This window comes from Anomalospiza imberbis, chromosome 5 (assembly GCF_031753505.1).
Source record: "Anomalospiza imberbis isolate Cuckoo-Finch-1a 21T00152 chromosome 5, ASM3175350v1, whole genome shotgun sequence".
Lineage (NCBI taxonomy): Eukaryota > Metazoa > Chordata > Aves > Passeriformes > Viduidae > Anomalospiza > Anomalospiza imberbis.
This window is the reverse complement of record NC_089685.1, coordinates 24,764,007-24,782,700: the sequence shown is the minus strand read 5'-3', so window position 1 is coordinate 24,782,700 and position 18,694 is coordinate 24,764,007. Positions and strand designations below refer to the sequence as shown.

The 18,694-nt window shown below is 36.4% G+C and overlaps 1 long non-coding RNA gene across 1 annotated transcript in view; it reads left to right on the top strand.

Moving 5' to 3' along the window:
• Window positions 1-14,232, top strand: part of LOC137473869 (uncharacterized) — a 31,933-nt gene extending 17,701 nt beyond the window's left edge. Inside the window, exon 3 of the long non-coding RNA XR_010999024.1 lies at window positions 14,081-14,232. This is a non-coding gene — a long non-coding RNA (uncharacterized lncRNA). The remainder of the gene's footprint in view (window positions 1-14,080) is intronic.
• The last annotated feature ends 4,462 nt before the right edge of the window (window positions 14,233-18,694 follow it).

Sequence of the window (18,694 nt, the reverse complement as noted above, 5' to 3'; positions counted from 1 at the left end):
GCAGTTCTGCTTGCTAAATGCCCCTTCCACATTTTTCATACAGAGCCTTAGTCTTGTTCCACAGATCAGCTGGGAAAAACAAATGTCTGGAGGTGGGGCTAACACTATTGTCCTTCTCTGTGTTCACAGATGCATAGGTGGTGGTCCAGATGAATATTGTACTACTTGTACATGACCAGAAAGTGAGTTTGGAAATGAGCGCTCTTCCACAGACACTTCACAGAGTCACAGAATATGGTGAACTGGAAGGGACCCACAAGGATCATCAAGTCCAGTTCCTGGCCCTGCACAGTATATCCCCGAGAGTCACACCATGTGCTTGAGAGCATTGTTCAAATGCTTCTTGAACTCTGTCAGGCTTGGTGCTGTGACCACTTCCCTGGGGAGCTGTTCCCGTGACCAACCATCCTCTGGGTGAAGAACTTTTTTTTAATATCCAACCTAAAACTCCCTGACACAGCTTAGGCCACTCCTTCAAGTCCTGTCACTGGTCACCAGAGAGCAGAGATCAGTGTCTGCCCCTCCTCTTCCCCTCATGAGGAAGTTGCAGACTGCAGTGAGTCTCCCCTCAGTCTCCTCTTCTCCAGGCTGAGCACACGAATTGAGCACTCCTCACATGGCTTCCCCTCAAGGCCCTTCACCATCTTTGCTGCCCTCCTTTGGATGCTCCCTAATAGTTTAATATCTTTCTTATATTGTGACAACCACAGCTTAAAGTAATATAGGAATGAGAGTAGTTATTTCAGATTATTTCAAGAAAACGAGCTGGGTATTTTAAGAGGCAAAGGACAGAAGCTTTCACTGCTGATTACTATTTTCTTTTCCAGAGGCCTTTTGTCACAACTTACTGTCATTTTCAAGTTATGTCACATTTCAAGGTTTAAAAGTAAAAAAATTACCCTTTCTGATGGCTTGACATGAGAAGTCTGAAGCCAGAGATGATATGTAAAAAATGATTATGTTGATTACCTATGCATGTTGTTATGAATTCTTTTGAGGATTGATTCAAACTGTCCTGAACATTCAGCACATACTGGTCATTATATAGGTAGCTAAAAATTAGTTTGTGTGTTAGAGTGGCTGGTTTTGGCTTACACAGATTTGAAACACTCCATGTTTTGTTTTCTTCCTCAGCACTTTGGCTCCATATTGCTTTTCTATAATCTTCCTTAAATCATTGGAGTCAATGTTGAGGAAGGCTGGAGAGAGGGAAGAAGAAAAATATGAATTGTAAATATAAATTCAGTTGAAGTGATGCATCAGACATATATTGAGATAGCTCCAGAAATTAATATATTACATTAATTCCTTTTCTTATTTGGACTCACAGATTTGGACTGTAGTGGACTTTAATCCCCACTCTAATACATAGGTGAATGACATATGTTTCAACTTTTATTTAGATTTTTATAGGATCCAAACTACCACAAATAATAAGCTGTGTTCTTGTCTGAATGGATCCTGGTGGACAGCGTTATTACTGAGAAATGCTATGGAAATAACTCTTCCTTCTGAAGAGGTAGAACTATGTCATAGTTCATCATTATCAAAGATCAGTAGATATTACATAGCAATCCAGAAAATTCAGAAAAACCAAGTGGAAATTTGTAGTGAAAAGATCTTGATATTCACCAGCATTTTATACTTTTCTCCTGATTGTTTCCAAGTCTTAATAATGGATGCATGAAATATAGAGTTGCCTGTAAAAGTATTCAAAATTGAGGTTGGTACCAAAGCCTGTATTTTTGTGATTCACAGGTGGGAATTCAGCTTAAATGTGAGGACTTATGTGTGTTTGTCTGGGAAGATGTGTCTACCCTTAATGGGCTTGTGTAATGTGCTGTGGAAGATCTCTGCTGGACTGATATGGGGATATGGCAGCAGACATTGAAACTTAAACTCTTGTTCCACCATGCAGTGATGAGGGCATCTGTGAGACTCCCTGTGCAGTAACTCCCCACACCTCAAAAATTGAGGATCTTTATACAGATACTGATAGTTTTATTTCTTATTTCTGTATTCCTTATTCTCTGTTCTCAACAGAGAACTTGACTACTTAATTCTGAATGAGGCAAAAGCTACAAAAAACCAGAAGATCCTCCACATAAACTCCTAGAGGCATAAACATTATTCATAACATGCCATTCTTATTTAACTGAGGGAAGTAAGTGCTAATAAATGCCCAAAAAAGAGATTAGAAATGCGATTTAGCACAGTCAGGGATGATAGTTATTAATCAGAAATACCTATTATTTTTTTTTCTGTTTATTTTCCTTCATTTTTCATTGACATATTGTTTCTTAAGACACCTTTGATATTGATAGCTCAGGGAGGAGAAAATGCATGCACTAAAGATTCAGAATAGTTGCTGGCTTTTGAATTTGCTAGAGATTTTATTAAATAGCACCATAGCTCAGGACAAGCTGATGGCATTTCACAGTCTATTTCCCCATATTCCCTAAATGCTGATTTACCAAGAATGAAATGAGTGTACACATACTCTGGAGCATCTGTTAAAGCTGTGCTAAACATTTTCCATGTAACTTCCAGCTGGCAACATTTTGCCAGAAAGCCTGGTACTTAGAAATGATAAATAAATAAAACAAACAGAGTCTTGTGTTGTAATAAGGAGACAATGGAACAGCTGCATATCATGGAGTAAATTCAGTTTGACTTGATGTGGACACAGTGGCTGGATTTTACCCAGGAGATATGAGCAACATTCAGATTCTTAAGGGGAAGATTGTGAAGAGGGAAGAAGGGATATCATAGGGAGGTCTCTTAGCACATTCGGAAAAATAAACAGAGAAACTACGAAAAATAATATTTAAGCAGCAAAATCAGCATAAGCTGTTCTCCTGCAGCATATTGAAGAAACATGAACTTGTCTTGGGAAGAAAAAATAGCGAACAGAGCTCTGGTTTTTTTGTTTGTTTGTTTGTTTGTAGAAACAAAAGGAAGATGGAGGGGGGCTGTAACTTAGGAAGGTGAACAGCAGCCACTAAGTGAAGAAAAGAGAAATAATGAAGATAAGGAAAGCAAAAGCAAAGATGGTGTATCAGGGGTGCTTCTAAAGGGTGCTTCTAATTAAAGAGGACAACCCCCAAAGTTTTTGAATTATATTTACAAAGGCAAAAGTATCATATTACATATATGCTTCTGTCATAGAAAGCATTTTCAGTTCAAGCACATTTTGAGAGCAGTTCCTCAGCACCAGTAGTGATAACTAGAAGTGCAATAGCAAAAACTACAGTATGTAAGACATTTGTGTAAGTTTTGCTTAACCTTTTGTGGGTGGGCTGTCTTCTAGTATATTAGTGCACATTGACTTCTCTTTGCTGAACATGGTATATTAATAAACCACTGAGACTTGTATTATTGGTGTTCTCTTGTTATTGAAGGTAAAATCTTGGGGGTTTTCTCATACAAGATAGTTCTACAAAATAAGGATGAACACCCTGATATTTATTTATTCTTTAGGCACCCACATTTGGAAAAAATGACCTGTGTAAGGTTTCCAGTTTCACCACTGAAACTAAGGATCAAACTTAATAACTATGCATCAAACAGATAAATCACACTCCTGTATGTTGATTTTCTGTTACTCAACCAGTAGGCAGAACTTTCTGAGCTGGAAATGGCAGTAGTTTAAGAGAAAGTAAAATGAAGTCACATTAATCGTAGCCTCTGACATTTTCACTCAAATGCATGAAGGAGACTAAGCAAGAATTTCTGACATAACCATCACTTGGACTTTGGCTTGACTGAGTTGTCATGATCAAATTACTTTTTTTGCTTGGTATGTGCTTTTCTGCTTTTTACATCCTTGATATCCCAGTTTATACATGTGCACATGCTGACTTCCTCCAGGACACCACAACCCATAGTGATAATTGCACTGCTGAAGCTACCCACTGTGTTAAAGGTCAGCAGAAGGGCCTCAGCGGTGAAGTGGCACTTGCCTATCAAAATGCAAAATACCGGGGTGAAAGAAGTAAAACTCAGCTATTATATGTTACAAAACTTGAGACATTCAAAGTCGAGTATATCATTCTCATGTTCCAATACCCAGAGAAGAATGTCACAGCATGACTCCATCCTCGTGATGGAGACTGAAAGAAGAAAGAAAAATAATGCAAAGTTATCTCCTTTTTGTTAAATCTATTGTAATCTTGTGTTCTTCCTCTGTTACTGCACTGAAATAAAGACATTTTAATCCCAGGGTACAACTGAGAAAAGCCCTGATCTAATAATTGTAAAACCTCCCTATCCGATATTTTAGAACTCAGAGTACTTGACACTTATGAATATTCATACAGACCACTAAAAGAATTATATTCTGTCTGCAGTTAAGGCAGGAAAAGAACATGGTAAATTCTAAAGAGACAGCAGTATTTTATGGAACACTTGTCAAATATTAAGGCTATCCACAACAAAATTCTTCCAGGAAAGTTTTTCACAAGAAGTGTGTGGAACAGTGATCATTATGGAACAGATCTTTTAGAGGCAAAAAAAAAATAAAATACAGGAATTCATCTCAAGCATTAGAAATATAGAAATTCTTCAAGGTAACCTGTTAATATGCATGTTCATGAGAGGGTATCCATGCTGCTCAGCTGAGATATTGAATGCAAAAGGTTGATACAAACTTTGCAAAATAAACTAGAAAACCAAATCTTTTTTTTTTTTTTTAATGGAAGACAAGATTTTAAGTGAAGAAGGAATTTGCCCTTTTAATGTTAAGGTTAGTTAAATAATGTGCAATATTTTACACTTGTTCATGTCTCTTCCTTTGTGATTAAGTAAACTTTAGAATTTCTTCATAGTAAATTAATAAATGTTTAATAAGATTCTTTTCCAGTGCCATCTGACAAGTCAGTGCTTATATATAAAAAGGCCTAATCTCATGCTGGCAAGAAATGGACTTGTTCCAGTGACAGATGTACTAACCCAAGCAGATACCCAGCAAGTTGGTTTGGAGGACTGAATTTTATCTGAAGTGGGAGACTTCTTGTGTTTACAATATTCCCTGAAGAAATGAAAGTGGCCTTTTATGAATTCTTCCATTGATAAACATCTTAAAAATAAAGGTAAGGAAATGCTGAGGCCTCTAAAACCAGAGGCTGATGGTAGTTTACCTGCTACCATTGTGCTGCTGAAAGGAAGGGAATGCTCTCTCTCCTTCTCCATCATCTCTCTTCCTTTCATTCCTTTGAACCCCCCTCCTGGCCAGACAGCTGTCCCCACCTTCCATGATTGTCCCTCTGAACAATCATGGGGAGATATTTCCCCCCCTGCCCTGCTCACCCATACTTCAGATATCCTTGTTTGCAGTGTATGCTTTGTGTGCAGAATACTCTGTTCTTTCATTGACTAAATCAAATCAGATTCCTGCCCCCTACTGTGATGTCACATGTCCCTGCTCAACCAGTCCCATTCAGGACATACGCTATTTCTAAGAGGTAGCTGGACCATCAGCAGGTGCAGATGCTTGTCTGCTTAGTTGAGTCTACAGTCTGAACTGCTGAATTTTCTAGACTTTTGGGAATGGAGGATGCAACTCATCTTCCAGGTACACATCTTAATTCTTAGGAAAAATTTAAAACTTTATAGAGATAAAAAATAACTTTAAAAAGGGAAGTATTATGAGCTTGATGTTTTACCTAGACTGTCCAAGTATCTTGAAAGAAAGACTTCTTGGGAGTTTTGTGAGAGGAGCTAAAGTGTGGGAAAAAATATTTCTGTCTCTGTCACCAATGATAATTCCATTTCTGGAATTATCTAAGTAGACATTTTAGTTTGTGTTCAGTCCCTGCTGCTTTTTATACTAATAGATCATTGTATTTCAGTATGTTTTGAATATTTTGCTTATCCACAGAAGAATTTAAGGAATTTTAATTCCATTCTTCATCTGAAGAACTGAAGGAATGCTTCTTATTATTTGCCCTGATTTTTCCTAAAAGTATCCATGCTGAGTTTGCTTTTGTAAATCAGACCCTGTCTCCAGAACTACACTTTCCCTGGGACATCAGACCTGAAGCTATTCAAAGAGACCAAAATTTGCTTTTTGTGAGTCTATGAATGCTTTAATCTATGCCACAAGTGTATCTTCATGACTCAGGTGTTGAGAATCTTATCCTGTCTTGAGTTAAACACATGAAAACTCATTAAAACCAATGTAGATGCACAGGGAGAAGTGAATAAAGAGTAGCTAAAAAATGCTGGGCACTCATCTGTAAGCTTATTAATCTATTGATAGAGTCATCCTGTGTTCCAAAGCATGCCAACACTTCCTATAATATGTTGTGATTGTACTGCACTGTCAGCAAAGGTGGGTCGTGTGTTTAAAAATGACATTTGCTTTACCATTTTACCTAAATTGTGGATAATGTTTTAATAAATGGTATTTTTTAAAAGAAATATATTATTTGATAAAATTATTACATAAAATGAATTCCATCAAATTGTCACAGTTGCTATGTGCTTAAAAAGCTTCTGCTCCTCTATTATTAAGTGGTAAAAGATTATAATTTGAAAAATATGAATACTAAAATGACTGATTAAAAAAATATGTTTCAATAAAATTCACCATAAAAATTCAAAGCAAAATGTAAAAAAAAGGACTTATTTTATAATTTTAAATCCACACATTTAAAAATATTTCAGTGAACAAATTATCATTCCAATAGAAGGTACATCACGTGTACTACATACTCCTCTGTTTCCAACTCGCTTTCATTGACTTATATGATAATTCATGAGTCCATACTTACACCATACTTAATTCTTTCCTATAAGAGATACAGCATTTGCTTTGTAAACATTAATATAAGTTGAAAGGAAGTTGTGGTAATAGAAGGTAAGATCAAGTACCATTCAAACTGTCTTAGTCAAGGACATTTTCTTTGGGCGCATATATAGTTCCATCCCTGAAAGAGCTTTTTTTGCAGTCGTAATTGCATAACAGCGCTGTTCTAACATGACTGCTATATATAGCGTAGCTGACTTTTCCTTGACATAAATTTAACCTTAATGACCACTCCTTTTTTAACTCAGACCAACAAGAGAGTGAAAACGGCAGGAAACTATTTTTTTTCTTGCTCAGGTTAAAATAAAATAAAAAAATAATCAGCTAGTGGTCAAGCATTCGAAAGAGAATGGTATAAAAACTGGATAAAAAAAATCTTTGAAGATTAAGGACCTGAACTAGAGAAGGAAAGAGAGAAAGAGAGAAAGAGAGGGAGAAAGAGAGGAAGAAAGAGAGAAAGAGAGAAAGAAAGAGAGAAAGAAAGAGAGAAAGAAAGAAAGAGAGAAAGAAAGAAAGAGAGAAAGAAAGAAAGAGAGAAAGAAAGAAAGAAAGAAAGAAAGAAAGAAAGAAAGAAAGAAAGAAGGAAAAGAAAGAAAGAAAGAAAAGAAAGAAAAGACAAAGGATATTGCTTACTTATTAAATCAGCAACATTGTCAATTGAATAGAAAATAGAAATTAACTAAATAAGTACACTACAAAAAATAAGAAACAAAGAACAGCCTTGCAATGACCCAAAGAATATGGAGATTATAGTAATTTCTTGAATACTTAATAAATTAAAAGAAAGCAAGAGTAAAGCTATAAAATTTAGACCCTGAATATTTAGATTTTTTTCCTGGTATGGTAATATTTCTACTATTAAACAAACAAAAAAACCCAAAAATAAACCAAAGAAGAAGCCAGATATTATTCTGACCCCAGGATGTCAACATCCCTGTGCCAGGTGTCTGTCATTCCATCCAGAGCAGAATTTGGAGGATCCCTTTGCACCTTGACATTTGCTCATGCAAGAGGTCACATGAGGCCTTCAGTGTTCTCATTCCATTGACAGCTTGAATGAGAAGGACTCTGCTACAAAACAAGACCTCAGGAGTAACCAGTTAGGGGAGTGAGTAATTCCAACCTGGGTTACTGTGCCACCACTACAATATGATCTCCAGCATCACAGAAACTTTGCAACACTTCTTTCTTCACCCTATGGGTGAGCTGACTACACCAGACCCCAATCAAAAGCAACATTTAACTCATAGTACATATTTTTGTGCTTTAACAGAAGCCAAGTAAGAGATAAATTTCAAAACGCATTTTAAGCTAAAACTGCAATGGGATCTTAACAGTGACTTTTTAAGGGTATTGAGTCTATAGACAGTAAATCAAAATGAAGAATACCATGGCAATCAGTTCCAAAAGGAGTTGATCTTCAGCTCCATGAAGCACAGTAGATTTTAATTTTGTAACAAAATAGGCAGCCTGAGGTCTCAATCTTATAATAGAATATACAAGTATGTCAGATATCACCACTAGAAACCAGGCTTGAGCCCAGGAGGCAAAGAGACATGTCAAAGTGTACAACCCAGCTTCCAGGAAGAGAAAAAAAGCACAACAATTTAATTGTGCATGTTGCAACTTTTAGTAGATCATGGAATGCATCCTGGCACATGGGAACTTTTTGCTGATGAAACTGGTTGTCATTTCCATCACAACCTACCAGCCATCTTGTTCAGGTGACATCACAGGAAACTGAGTGACAATGCATGAAAGTGCCACTGCTCTTTTGATATGGAAATTATCTGTTGCCTTCCAAGGATAAAATCAGATTGACTGGGGAGGAGGGGCAACTGAGCATTTAATTACAGTGTAAAATAAAATAATACTCCAGCACAGGTAATAACATATTTTGTGTCCCTTGAGTGTTATCTGAGCTGTTTCAATGATTTTTTTTCTCTCTTATTTCCCTAAGTGAAAAAATAGCATTTTAGAATTTCCAGACCACACTTGAAATGTAAAGATCTTGAAAAAACCTCAGGCAATCCCTCCCTCTCAGATTTGTCTGATATTTATTGAAGTAATAAAAAAAAAAGTATTTAGTTTGCCTGATTCTTATCTTTTAGAAATAAACAAAACCAACAATTCAAAATGAAAACTTAAAAGTATATGTTTTGTAACGAGTAAAATTTGTTTAAGTGTACTGAGTTTTTCTTTTGTTTCCTCCCCAAGAACTACTTAAGAAATTTCTCTCAAATTCATAAATCCTGAAGTAGCTTTTTAAAGGTAATAACTACTTCTCTGCATGTATTGTCAGTAGTTATTGATCATAAAAATACCAGATTTGTACATGCAGACTAGGTGCTCATCTAGTTTCATTTTAGTTTTTTAGCATGCACTTCTCCTCTACCTTTTAATGATATTGGAGTTTTGATTCCAGTCAGATCCTAATGTTGACTATATACTGTTAATATTATTATTTTTTTATTCTTTGTAAGCTGGTCTTGAGGTAATTTCTGCATTATTTCTACTAAGTATACGTCTAGATTGCATTAAAAAAGCACACCAAGTTCCCCAAATAGCTATCATCTACACAGAAAAAAATCTGACACCTTAGAGTAGCCTAAAGGCTGAAGATGAAGTTCTGACATTAAAAAATAGTCTATCTTTTTGGCTAAAGACAGTACTTTACTGTAAAGGAGTTCTTGCTTGTTAATACAAACACAGACTTGGTTTTAAGGTAGTATTTATTTATGACATTTTTTATATCAAGGCTCTCTAAACTCGCCTGTAATATACTCTACCATGATTTCACATAAAACTGTCTACCAGAAAGGATTGACATTAGTTATGAGAGTGAGTAGCAGCAGCTCTTTAGACATATAACTACTGTGCCATTTTGATGTAATTCAGTTTAAATTTCAAACATTTCTATTTAACATAATCAAGTGGTATGAAATCTTCTTTTAAAATGGCAAGTATACAGTGCCAGCTCAATTGGCACTTAGCAACGGTCCTTTTGCAATATGCACAATAGCTTTCAGCGGGGAGTTTTTTAAGGACCATCCTTTGAGAGCACAAACTCACACACGTACAATCAGGACACATCAAGGTTCTATCTCCAGCTCCCCTTGAGATGTTATTTAGCTAATGCACAAATGTTACAGCCAAGCTGTTAGCCTGAAAAGTAGAACAAGCAGTTGTGTGCAGGTACAACCATTTCTTTCTTCATTCCAGGATATCTTCATATTATAATTTCACATAAAGTAACACCTAGAAAGGTGTAGTACGTGATTCTTACTCAATAGGTGGATTTCCACTTTTTAATTCACTGCAGCCATCAAATGCCCCTTCTTGAATCCTGTATTATGTAGTGGCAAAGCACATTTGAGTGGGTATACTGCAGTCATTACTGGGTATACTCTGGTTAGAGTATTCTGGAAATACATAGCTCTGTCACAGGCTGCTATCACCAGTAAATACTGCTGTGTGTGTAGCTGTTCTGTATCCAATGAAAAGAAAAGATCTGGCCCTGCAGCTAGCTTTCCTCGAGAGAGTCAAATCCTGGCAAACAAGCCCCTTGTTTCAACAGGAAGCCTCCCATACTTATTGGTTGTCTTCCAAAAACTGTGCTGAACCATATAATAAGTTCAAATTTCATTAAGCCCAGGAGCAGAGGGAGTTTCTAGCATGCTGCTAAAATCATGGCATAATGCTCTGAACCAGATGATTGCATTATAATCTCATTTCAGTTGGGATCCTCTTTTCCTAATAGAAGGCTTTTACATTCAAGATGGGAAAGGAAGAGAGACTCCAACACTGAAGTCTGCAATGCAGTTACTAAATACATTGCTTTGATATTTTGCACATGGAAAGAGATGATGACATTAATATTACTGCAGTAATTCTGTCTCGAGTGCAAGACTTCAGAATTGGCTGGAATTCTGTTCATATGGAAAGCTGCACCAACAACATGGCAACATGGCGAAAGCACAGAGGCTATGTTTGCCTGATGACAAACTTTTTTTTTTTCCAAACTATTAAGAAATATGATGCTTAGTCAAATTATTTATATCATATGCATCTCAAAATAAAATGCAGTTAAAGAAAGAAAGCAAAAATGGGCAAAAAAATTTTAGATAATACGAACCTATATGAGGGGAGAACGTTGTCGTATACATGGGAAAATGAATTAGCAGTGTAACGGACTCTAAAAAGATGCTATTCGTTAGTGTCTGACCATGAAATCTGTGGAAAAGCCTTAAAATCAATGAAAGCCTTAAAATAAATGAAAATAAATTTTTTGTTTGTTTTAAATTATGATCATGAAAAAATGTAGATATGAATTAATGAAAAGAACTTGTGAAATCATGTTGTATTTTTACTGTTTGATCAGAGCAGAAAAATACTCTTTTTTTCCAGTCAAGACATTCACTTTGATGTGTTCTAATTGCAGTGGCTTGCTTTATTCAATTTGAAGCAACACTCCAAATTTAAATATAGTTTTGTTTAGAAAAGAGATCTTAAAAAATTCTCTAAACAAAACTGAATATTTTGTGGCTCATATTTTTTTCTAAACCTGCAGAAGCCACTGAAACTTCCATTGTTTCCGTTTTGTATCAAAGTAATACATATTGTTTAAATTTTTCAGTTAAGACAATGAATTAAAGGATCAGTGATGTGCATTTCTCCAACTAGAAGTGCTATTATAAGCTTCAGTTGGATTAGGATCCTCTTCTTAATCCAGTCTATTAAAAATGCCTATGTTCTAAATCTGCATGATTTGCTTGCTGAAGAAGAAAGAAGGAGGGTTTTTTCTTTTTTTTTTTTTTATTTAATTCAAATGAAATTATCGACACTCCAAGGATTGGTAATAGTCTAGAATATTACGGGTTGGCCCATTCTGACTATTCAGGCAAAGGGTCAGCTGACATTAGAGACAATTTTTTGCATGGACATCTTGAGGTCCACAGGAAAATTTGATCTTCTTAATTCCCAGGTTGTGGTCTGAAGTATAGTGCTGGACCATGAAGTTAACATATTAGATCCCCAGAGTCAGATAATTTATAAAAGTTCTTTAAAAGATGGATGACAAGAGTGCACAGTAACCTGTGAGAAGTTTTGAAGGTTGGTGGTGGCACATTGGCCACACCACTTTGGGAATGGTTGTCTCTCCCCACAGGTGATGTGTAAGGCACAACAAAGAGCAAGATTGGCATGCTGTGCTGCAAGAGCAGAAAGCTGTTTTTAAAATTCTCGTAAGTGTTTTTTCTTGACCACTCTGGTTGCCTAGGTAAAGTGTAATGAGTAAAAGTTTGGTGGAGAATTTACTTGTCTCAAGGTCCAGTATTTAATTTTCATTGTTTGTCTATGGGATGGTTGTTTATTTTGCTTAAAAATCCTAAGTGCTTTATTCTACAAACACTGGTGACAAGTTCCAGACTGTCTCTTTCTGTTTTTTAACAGAATAATTTTATAATTGCAGCTGGTAAAGAAAATACTATATAACTAGCTCAAAAAAAATTTTTGGGCTATTGTACAGAAAAGGACTTACTCATCTTAAACTATTAAAAAAAAATCATCTGGGCAGACAAACTTGCCTGCCAAGTTTTAGGTGGCTAGGATCCAGAGTGGCTGAGACACTAAATGTGAAAACTAAAGTTCTTATACTTGAAATGCCAAACTACAACATCAGGCCCCTGATGCTGTAACTTTTAATAGAACTAAGTGGTGTAAAACTGTGCATAATTATTTCACTCATGAGCAAAAGACCTATTACTCATAAGCAGAGCTTTCAGTAAGTTATAAGGATATTTCTTCAGAAACATATGCCAATCATTTGACCAAACAAGACTGCTTTGCAGTTATATGTTACCATTTTTTGGACTTGCTGGCTAGTGCAAATCAACTGATTTTGAAAGTCTATTGGTTATGGCCTCAAGAGGTACTTCATAAACTTTTATTTCTTAACATTAAATCCATTAGGGTATCACAGCCTAAATGGCTAAATAAAAATTATCTTTTCCCATCATTTTTTTCTTTATTTCTCTCTTTATCTTGCTTATATGTAGTACAGTACCTGGCAGAGTACCAAGGGCTAAAACTCAGCTTTCTCTGATGTTGGTGTACTAGCAGCTTAAATAGCAGTTTTCCTGCCAATTTAAACTTTTACTTTTTAATGAAGAATTTAAACCAGAAAAGCTAAGCATTCCTTGGGCTTGCTCTTTAGTAGGAAGTAAGTTTGAATTGGCACTGTGATTACTAAAGCTCTTCTTTCAAATCTTATTGAACCAAAACTAAAAATTCTGTTTAAATCCTTGTAGTCATTTAAGAACATAAAATATCAAAAGACCAATAAACAAAATAAAAAAAAAATTAAACAAATATACTTTACAATTTGGGTTTTAGAGAAACAAGCTGGTCTTTCATTTCTTATTTATTAATTTTAAGTAAAATCATTCAGCCCTACCTCATTAGAGATATTCCTCCTTTGTGGGTGATCTCAAATTTCTCTCAAAATATACAGCTACATAAAATATACACAGAACGTTTTATTCCTATACCTGCTCCATCACAGGAAGATTATTTCCAGCCCCTGAAATAACTTTGCAGACTTCTGGGGTTTTTGTATATTTTATGTTGATGCGGCCCAGAAGAAGCCTCGCTTGGTTCTAATACATCTCCATGAGCTGACTTTGTTTACTGCTCTCAGAAGGGGAAGAGAAGGCACAAGAAACTTTGTAAAACTCTGGAGCAACATGTGAAGAAACTTGCCTTCATTCTTCTCTCCTTCCATATAAACACTAAGTTTTCTGTGCATGGATTTGGAACAAATGGCTGAAAGAGTCTGTGGCTCAGGACTATCATGTAAAGTTTGGATCTTTCAGATGCTTGTTTAAGTTGCTGACATCTGTGTGACTAATTCTGAATCTTTTACAGAAGTTGTAGTGTCATCTGGCCATGGATCAGTTATGGTGTGCCTACTGCAAATGAGCTGTCCTAGCTAGTAAACAGCTTGGTCCGGCTAATGCAGGAGCAGATGGCTGAGACTGTAGCTATCTTGAGGCACTGGGCTTTATCATGTTGCAGACAGGAGGCCAGGTGCCTCCAACAGGAGATAGATACTCCAGAACCTTGAGAATTTGGTTTATTCAAGCTACTCAAGGATCAAATTTAAACACATGCTTATATACTTAACTGTCCTTGATGATGCTAGTCACATCACCTATAAACAGACTTAATTTCAAAGGTAGTGAATGTTATAACTCTCATTTCTTTATGTTACAGGGATCAGCGCATCAAACAAGATGGCATTCTTGCTCAACTCTTTGTTCCCCTTCTATGAGATGATGAACTAAGGATATGCTGACCCTGAAATCATGTCTGCAAAGTGTTTGGAGATGTTTGGGAACAAGGCTGAAGAAAATGGAGAAATATTATTAATTATGTGTATTTTTTCCAGATTTTTTTTATTATTATTTTCAATACCTCTGCTAGTGAAGATTTGACAATGTTGTTGATGGTTCCACACACCTTTTTGTGGGAAGACTTGTAGTTCATAAAAAGAAAAAAAAAATGGAGGAGAACATAACTGTTCTTGAAGATGGTGAATGGTGTGGAGAAGGTGGATATGAGGAGTGGCTGAGGTCACTTGGTTTGTTCAGCCTGGAGGAGACTGAGGGATGAATCTAAAGCTTCCTCCCAAGGGAAAACAGGCAGGCACTTGTCTGTTCTCTTCAGTGACCAGTGACAGGACTTGAGGAAAGAAATGAAACTGTGTCAGAGGAGGTTTAAGTTAAGAAAATGTTCTTCTCCCAGAGGGTGGCTGGGCACTGGAAGTCATTCCAGGGAAGTGGTCACAGCACCAAGCCTCACAGAATTCAAGAAGTGTTTGGACAACACTTTCAGATACATGGTGGGATTCTTAGAGTTATCCTGTGCAGGGCCAGAAGTTGGACTCTGTGATCCTTTTGGGTCCTTTCCAGACATTCAATCATACTGTGATTCACTGCAAGATAACTGCAGCAACATCTAAACTAACCCAGAAAATCACCCACACGTCCCTTAATGATCAGTCTTCACTGGAGACATGTCTCCTAATTTACATCTGCAGTGATTACCAGATATTCTGAATTAAATTGTATACAGGCTGATTTTCAAAATATATATTATTATCAGACACTTCCTGTGTTGAAATGGTTGTTTGGACATGCTTCACAAATCAAAGCATTGTGTAGCACTAGGTACATTGCTTTATGTTCCAAGAAAACAAAGAGAAGCTCTTGACCTTCATGAGATGGAGTGAAACTGCCTTAGTGAGACAGAATCCGAGTTTTGACTCCCTAGCTGTCATGAGAGTCAAACACAATGAATCATCTGAGGAAGAGCTGGAGAATTTGGCACAAATAGGTTCTTTGAAGAAGGTATCATTAGAGCTTTATGCTCTGTATGTTCTCTGAAGAACTAGGAGGTCCTCTTCCCTTCAGATTTACCATGCTATTAGGAGCACAAAGGGCCCTTTTCAAGGGGCGAACATAGAAATTTCATTTTTCATGAATGAACACTCAGCACAATCAGCAAGTGAGAATGAGGCTGAAAGTTCCAAACTATGAAAGTGCCCTCACAGAATATTACTCTACATATAGAACCCTGATATTTTTATGAATATGTTACTTGATAACATCAGGTATCTATGCAGGTATATGCAGGGATGTATAGCTACTCTGCAAAGAACTGCTTCTCTGCTTAAGTCCTGAATTAAAATTTCTTTTTACCTGTGAATTAATTAAGCACACAATGTGGACTATGAACTCGATGTTCAAAGCCAAGATGAAGAGTGCAAGAGCAAGCTGAAATATTTGCTGAAGCCAAACCCTGAAATATACTTGCAGTAATATACTTACAGACTTAGACCCCAAGGGAATAACCATTGCATACTTAAGATCATAACAGAAAGAGAAAAAAATGTAGTAAGAACATTTCTGTATTAAAGCAATTTCACTGCTGCATAATTTTCTAACCAAACTGACATCCAAAGACTTCCAAGAAAACCATGCCTCTAAAATGGCTTTTCTTCTGAAATTTTCATTTACATCTAATCTGTGGTGTTGTGAAGAAAAAGAGAACACAGCTGTAATTTGAGGGTTCACACCCCTTATCATGAACTGCATTGAAGCCTGTGGCTAGCTTGGCTCTTTCCCCACTAATCCATGAGAAAACTAAGTTTGGCCAACCTTCTGCTGAGTGTGGTTTGTTCCCTCTACCTTTTCCATGCTGTCTTAAAATTCCTGACTGATGTATAAATAATCTGTAGAAGGCTGGGTTCCCACAAATCTGCATGGGAGTAAAGAAAAGAGGCAAGGAGGGAATGGCAAACCAGCCACGAATACTGTTGTCTATGGCTCAGAGCAGGTGGCTTATGCTGTGGATGCCTTTGTGTGTCCTCATGCAGATGATTTGGTAGCACATGACTAAACCTTGAGTCCTGATACATGACTCCAGAGACATTTCCTCAGTTTATGGGGTGAGGGAAAAAAGCAGAAATTATATTTCAGAACATATTAGATATTTCTGAAATACTTGATGGTACATATACTGTGTGTTTAGTACATGCATTATGCCTCAAATTATTCATGCATGTATATTTACTTTTATAATTTATAGACCAGTTACAACACCAAGCTCTCTTCCAGATGTCAAGAATAAAACTATATTTCACAGCTACTTTTACAACTGATAGTAAATCTTGCAGATGGTATGAGTACTGTGAAAGTTATCTGACCTTGAGCAAGAAGAAAACCCCACTGGAAGACTTCTGTCTCAGAAATAATCAAGGTGTGCCTGCATATGGTTGCTTATTTGTAGCCAGAGACTTTGGTTCTGCAATATTTTCCTTTTTAAAATGAAAGGTGCATGCTTAACCCAAAAATCTCAAAGCCAAAAATACTTTCTTTCAAAACCAATTGACCAAGGTGTGAGGCTGGCAGTTTTTGGAAAATTTCATGGTAGTTCTCCAAGACATGGACACATCAGCATTCAGCCGGCACATCTTAATAAAAGACAATCACCAGTATTATATTATGCAGTTTGCATTATATCATATGCTTGTGTTGCCTAAAAATGTTCCACATGGCTCATTCAGTTGTCCCAATGACCCTTTAAGGAGTCAGAAGACTGTGCCAGTAAAAAAGAAACCAGTTAAGAGTACCAGAAACCAAATGTTAGGACTAAAGTTAGGAGAAACCATCAAAATCACCTATGGTGTTTAGCCCACACCATACAAGGAGTTTTTCCAAGGCTATGTAATGGTGTCAATGAATAATTGTAAATATTAAAGAGACATGGATATAGTGAAAATAGTTTTGGAAACTTTTCCTTGTATTGCAGCTCATGGCTGGGGGATTTTCTGAGCAGAAGGCAGTAGGTACACCACTATGGTTAACAGATTTCATGGTCATTCATTTCAAGAGTTTCAACCATTCATTGAATAAGAGAATATTTCTTGTGGTCTTTTATATTTCCACTTGATTTTTTCAATTCTTGCTGTACAATTCATGGTCATCATTTGCTCTGCATTAGCTTTCACCATGCCATTTGTGACATGGAGTACCGTCTTCCTCTGCAGCTGCTCTTCTCTGGCCTGCTTCAGCTATATGGAATTGTTCCATACCTGTGGCCACCATCATCACCTTTTATGTAACTATTCTTATCCTATTTTAGCCTTTTTGGGGCAGGGCTGCACACACTCTAGATAAAATATTTACAGATTTATACAGTGGCATAAAGATAATATTTTCAGAAGGTTGTGAAAAAGGGCAAAACACTGATTGCTCTGTGGAGCAAAAAAGAGCTATTTCCACAGATAGAAATACTCATGATAATCTCTCCTTTCAACATATCAGTAAGTAGAAAACCTTATTACAAAGAAGAATATTCACCTGTTAAAGGAAAAAAACACCCAGGCATCAAAGACAATATACAATCCTACAGTGAAAGCATAGGAAAAGCTGTGATATAAACCCTCAAATATTCCTAAAATCACACAAATCCGCAGTCATTTCTCAAAATTTCCATAAGAGCAACACAGGCTCTGATGCCAAACATTTACATTCATCTTCCATCAAATTCAATATCTTATGTTTAGTAGTAAATTCATGAGAGTTTCAAGCATTCAACTTCTGGAAAATATTTGACCGATTCTAGAACTTAACCCTGAAAACAGTAAAGTGAGCAAATGAATCCCTTTAAAGGAGGTTTTCAAACATCTAAAGGCAACCATGTGGGTCTCTGTACTAATGTCAGTGCATCGTTTCTATAATCCACTGTTCAGCTACAGCAGCTCAACTCTGAAATGGTGATGTAAGCTAAAACCCTATACTGCTCTTATTTAGTGATAGAAAACCTTCAATAAACTGAGCTTTCCAAAATATCAAGGGGACAACATATTCTTCCTAGAAATTTAAAATTGTATTTTTCATACAATAATTAAGTGAAATAAGTACGGTGCAAAACAACTGAGTCCAAAGATATCTTCCTGTCATCTTAGTGACTTCCCAGTTCACTAGAGCTTTATTGTCGTGTTTATTGTGATGTCACAGGATTCTCTGGATGTGTGACCTTACCGGTATATGCTGCCCACTGCTGCTACCTGTGCTGCTCTCTTCCTTTCTCTTTATCCCCAATGCTAAGACTAACTTTCAACAATAAAATGAAATATTTCGATTTATGACAAAAAGGTTAGTTAGAAAAGTCAGATACTAAATTGTTCAGTGGAACCTTTATCCTTTAAATATGCAGTTGGCTGAGCAAAAGCATTTTATTCACTTTATTCCAATTTAACTCACCATTGCAGCTGACCCAAAAGCTGACTTTTGCTATGCTTTGTATCCCTAGGAAAACAAA